Source organism: Rhagoletis zephyria, unplaced genomic scaffold, assembly GCF_001687245.7.
Source record: "Rhagoletis zephyria isolate East Lansing unplaced genomic scaffold, Rhagoletis_zephyria_1.1 Rzeph_scaffold_00152, whole genome shotgun sequence".
Taxonomy (NCBI): Eukaryota; Metazoa; Arthropoda; class Insecta; order Diptera; family Tephritidae; genus Rhagoletis; species Rhagoletis zephyria.
The window spans coordinates 341,088-346,088 of NW_016157236.1; the positions used below are offsets into that span (position 1 = coordinate 341,088).

At 34.3% G+C, this 5,001-nt stretch overlaps 1 long non-coding RNA gene across 1 annotated transcript in view; it reads left to right on the forward strand.

The window, feature by feature from the left end:
• Window positions 1-529: 529 nt before the first annotated feature.
• LOC108383134 (uncharacterized) overlaps window positions 530-5,001 on the forward strand; it is a 14,293-nt gene continuing 9,821 nt past the window's right edge. The window contains exon 1 of the long non-coding RNA XR_001849728.1: window positions 530-652. This is a non-coding gene — a long non-coding RNA (uncharacterized LOC108383134). The remainder of the gene's footprint in view (window positions 653-5,001) is intronic.

Here is a 5,001-nt window from a genome sequence, read left to right on the forward strand (position 1 = left end):
TCTGAACAATCAGTTGTATGGGAGCTATAGGTTATAGTGACCCGATCTTTGTAATTTTCACTTTAAGTTTTCTGTTGATAATGGGTGGAAGTATTGCAAAATTTCATGTTCGTAGCTGCATAAATGGAGAAGTTATAACGAAAAATCTCATATCTGAACAATCAGTTGTATGGGAGCTATATGTTATAGTGGTCCGATTCTTCCGGTTCCGACAAATGATTAATACATTATAAAAATACACCCACCTACCAAATTTCATCCGGATATCTCGAAAACTGAGAGACTAGATTGCATACAAACAGACGGACAGACAGACAGACAGACGGACAGACGGACATGGCTAAGTCGACTCTGCTCGACGTTCTGATCATTTAAGTATACATTTTAATGGGTCTATCTCTTCTTATTCTGGTACTTACAAACATCGGACCAAAGTTATAATACCATTTCATGCTCATGAAAGGTATAAAAAGTCACATGAAAGGGAGCCACCCTGTCTGAAACCCCGTTTGGTGGCGCACGGCTCGGAGAGGTATTTTCAAATTCTGACGGAGCTGGTGGTATTGCTCAACGTCATTTTACACAGCCATATCAGTTTGGAGGGGATGCTGAATTCAGGCATAGCGGTGTATAGGCATCTCCTTTTAGTGCTGTCGAAAGCGGCTTTAAAGTTGACCAATAGATGGTGAGTGTCGGTCCTTTTCTCGCGGATCAATAATACATTTCCACTGCACTAACAAATCAGTAAAACGAACCTAAAGGCTGGTTTTCACTATGTCAAATTCAATGGCATGTGCCGTCAAATAAGTGAAAACACATTGTCAAATGAAACTAAAAAAGGTTTACCCATTGATTTAGATCAGAATAGGTATTCAGTCGTGTACATGTCCTGCTAAATTGGCTAACTGTCCTTTTTGGCCCTATATATAATCGGTAAAGGTATGAAAAAAGAAGATAAAGTTGTGTCAAAATATGTTGCCAAATTTTTTTATCAAAATATGACATAGTGAAAACCAGCCTTAAAGGATTATGAAATCCGTCGAAATTACAAAGATAATCGTAAAAATTTGGGTCAGAAGTGGGATTGTCAAATAAATCCCAAGGAAAAAGTTTTGCAAATAATGAAGTTTTATTATTTGACGATACTGCCTCTAACAAACGAATTGGCAAAGCGATTAACCACGTCAAGTAACAAAACGAAAATACAATCACGGCAGTAGGAAGCTATGGAAGCAGAAGGCATCGACGTGGACAAATACGACTTCCATCCTGAGGACGGGGAGACATCCACGCAGGAAGAAGAGAAGGAAGAGGCTACTTGTTCATCGAAGAAAATGCATCAGACATCTACGAATGCAGCAAAAGTTCTAATAGTAATATGGAGTTATGTAAGTAAATTCCCTGCGTTTTTATATTCCCCGTGCCAAGTGTGTTTAATTTTTTGCTACTTGGTTGAAAAATTAAAGATGTAGTTTATGCTGTAATGTAGATTTTATTTTTTTTTGTAAATATTTTATTTTTTTTTAATAACTTTTTAGTTCATTTGTGCATACATACATTACACATTTGTCAGTTGTACTTTTTAAGTGTACAAAACAAGAAAAAATACCCTGATTAACCAAAAATATTCCACAAAAACATGATGCAAAGGGACCAAAGAACTTATAAATTCGTTAGTGTCCTTACATTTTGGACACAAAAATTCCTGCTACAAACACATATGGTAACAGCAGCACGTACCGTTGTTGTCTTATCACTGGCGGATATGTAAAAACGTGTGGCTCTTTGCCACGCATAGATTTTTTGTATATGTATGTAACTATATACCCACCAGCAAAATTTAGATACTGTCTGGCAAAGCGCTTGTTCCATCCTAGATATTTTTTAAGAACAGTCTCTAAACTACTGCAAAACGGCTGCAGAATAGGACAGCAGAAATTTTCGGTGTGCTAGTTGCGCTGTCGTCAAAATTTCTCACATTTAGCATGAGAAAGCTGAGAAGTAGTATTTAAATACGAAAGTAGCTTCGCGGTGGAGCAGTTACGAGTTTTCAGATTTAATAAATTTGAATTCTGCCACTTAAAAATTTAAGTGAATAATATTAAACCTAAAATATATAAAAAAAAATCTGTAAAATAAAGTGGAATCTGTTAAACAAAATAAAATACGACAACATATCCAAAAAATCGGATATTAAAAATTGTTTCTCATAAAATACTAATTTTCCAATATCTGTGCAAAATGGAGCCAGTTCGAAACGAGTTCAAAAGTTCTGAAGAGGGGGGCATTTGCCACTTCGAATTGATTTTGGATAGATGAAGAACTAGTACCGTCCCTTTTTAAGCTAGTTCAGCGGCAGCTCTGAACCAGTTTGATTTGCTGCAGGGTAGTGACAACTAAGAAATTTCCATATACTATGAAAGCTAGTCAACATAACATAAAGGAAGTTATGTAATAATATTTTTATATACGCATGTCCCTATTTATGTTTATAATTGTGGGTGAATCTATGCGAATACCAGTTGCAGACACTATACATATGTACGTACATACATACATATGTACATATCTACACTGANTAAAGGTCCGTAAATCTTCCGCAAAATCTTTCTCTCGAATACTCCAAGAGTTGCCTCATAGGATGTTGTCATTGTCGATGGTTCTGCGCCATATACCAGCACTGGCATGATGGGTGGCATACAGAGTGTCGCTTTCGTACGTCGAGAGATNAAATACAATCACGGCAGTAGGAAGCTATGGAAGCAGAAGGCATCGACGTGGACAAATACGACTTCCATCCTGAGGACGGGGAGACATCCACGCAGGAAGAAGAGAAGGAAGAGGCTACTTGTTCATCGAAGAAAATGCATCAGACATCTACGAATGCAGCAAAAGTTCTAATAGTAATATGGAGTTATGTAAGTAAATTCCCTGCGTTTTTATATTCCCCGTGCCAAGTGTGTTTAATTTTTTGCTACTTGGTTGAAAAATTAAAGATGTAGTTTATGCTGTAATGTAGATTTTATTTTTTTTTGTAAATATTTTATTTTTTTTTAATAACTTTTTAGTTCATTTGTGCATACATACATTACACATTTGTCAGTTGTACTTTTTAAGTGTACAAAACAAGAAAAAATACCCTGATTAACCAAAAATATTCCACAAAAACATGATGCAAAGGGACCAAAGAACTTATAAATTCGTTAGTGTCCTTACATTTTGGACACAAAAATTCCTGCTACAAACACATATGGTAACAGCAGCACGTACCGTTGTTGTCTTATCACTGGCGGATATGTAAAAACGTGTGGCTCTTTGCCACGCATAGATTTTTTGTATATGTATGTAACTATATACCCACCAGCAAAATTTAGATACTGTCTGGCAAAGCGCTTGTTCCATCCTAGATATTTTTTAAGAACAGTCTCTAAACTACTGCAAAACGGCTGCAGAATAGGACAGCAGAAATTTTCGGTGTGCTAGTTGCGCTGTCGTCAAAATTTCTCACATTTAGCATGAGAAAGCTGAGAAGTAGTATTTAAATACGAAAGTAGCTTCGCGGTGGAGCAGTTACGAGTTTTCAGATTTAATAAATTTGAATTCTGCCACTTAAAAATTTAAGTGAATAATATTAAACCTAAAATATATAAAAAAAAATCTGTAAAATAAAGTGGAATCTGTTAAACAAAATAAAATACGACAACATATCCAAAAAATCGGATATTAAAAATTGTTTCTCATAAAATACTAATTTTCCAATATCTGTGCAAAATGGAGCCAGTTCGAAACGAGTTCAAAAGTTCTGAAGAGGGGGGCATTTGCCACTTCGAATTGATTTTGGATAGATGAAGAACTAGTACCGTCCCTTTTTAAGCTAGTTCAGCGGCAGCTCTGAACCAGTTTGATTTGCTGCAGGGTAGTGACAACTAAGAAATTTCCATATACTATGAAAGCTAGTCAACATAACATAAAGGAAGTTATGTAATAATATTTTTATATACGCATGTCCCTATTTATGTTTATAATTGTGGGTGAATCTATGCGAATACCAGTTGCAGACACTATACATATGTACGTACATACATACATATGTACATATCTACACTGACAATCAAAAGTGAGTGCATGGTGTTTTTTGTTTAATATTTGCAATGATTTTCAAGTTAAATTTTTTTTTATTTTTTTATAAAAATATGGTTCATGCTTTAATCAAAACCAACAACTTTATACAGAACTTAAAAAATTCAACGAAAATTTTGAACCTTTTAATATGAATTTTTTTTTAAATTTTGAGTACGCAGATAGATCAGTTTTTAATTCTAGTAAACCAAGTGCAAGTTTTAAGCGGCTAAAAAATCGCGTTGATTTTTAATGATTTTTTTTTTCTGACGGCTTTTTGCACTTTTTACCATATAAAAAAAGACAACTTCTGTAGAATAAAATGCGCATGACCATTTGCAAATAAAATTAAAAAAATTAACGCTTTATTTTATAAATTGCAATTGTTATATGCATAAAACCACAAAATCTGTCTTAAAAAAACAAATCATTAAAAATCAAGGCGATTTTTTAGCCGCTTAAACTTGCACTTGATTCACTAGAATAATATAGCCGATCTATCTGCATACCCAAAATTTTTCTAAAAATTCAGACTAATAAGTTCAAAATTTACAATTAATATGTTGAGATAACAAATCGGTTATAGTTTTGAAAATTCGGTAAAAATGTTTACTCTTAAATGATGAGTGGCGTTTTTTGAAATCCAATATGGCGGAACAATTTTTAATAAGTTATTGCATTCGCTCGAAACTTGTTACTCGTTGGAGCTTGATCATGAATTTTTAAAATTCGAAATGGCGCAAATTTTTTTAAACTTTTATTGAATTCCTCATATTAGATTTTTTTTTTTTTTTTAATTAATCCCAACGGCTTTTTACCCTCCATTCCCGCCCAACCGACACGAGGGGCGCAGTCCGCATGACGTACGGAACCTTTTTTTTT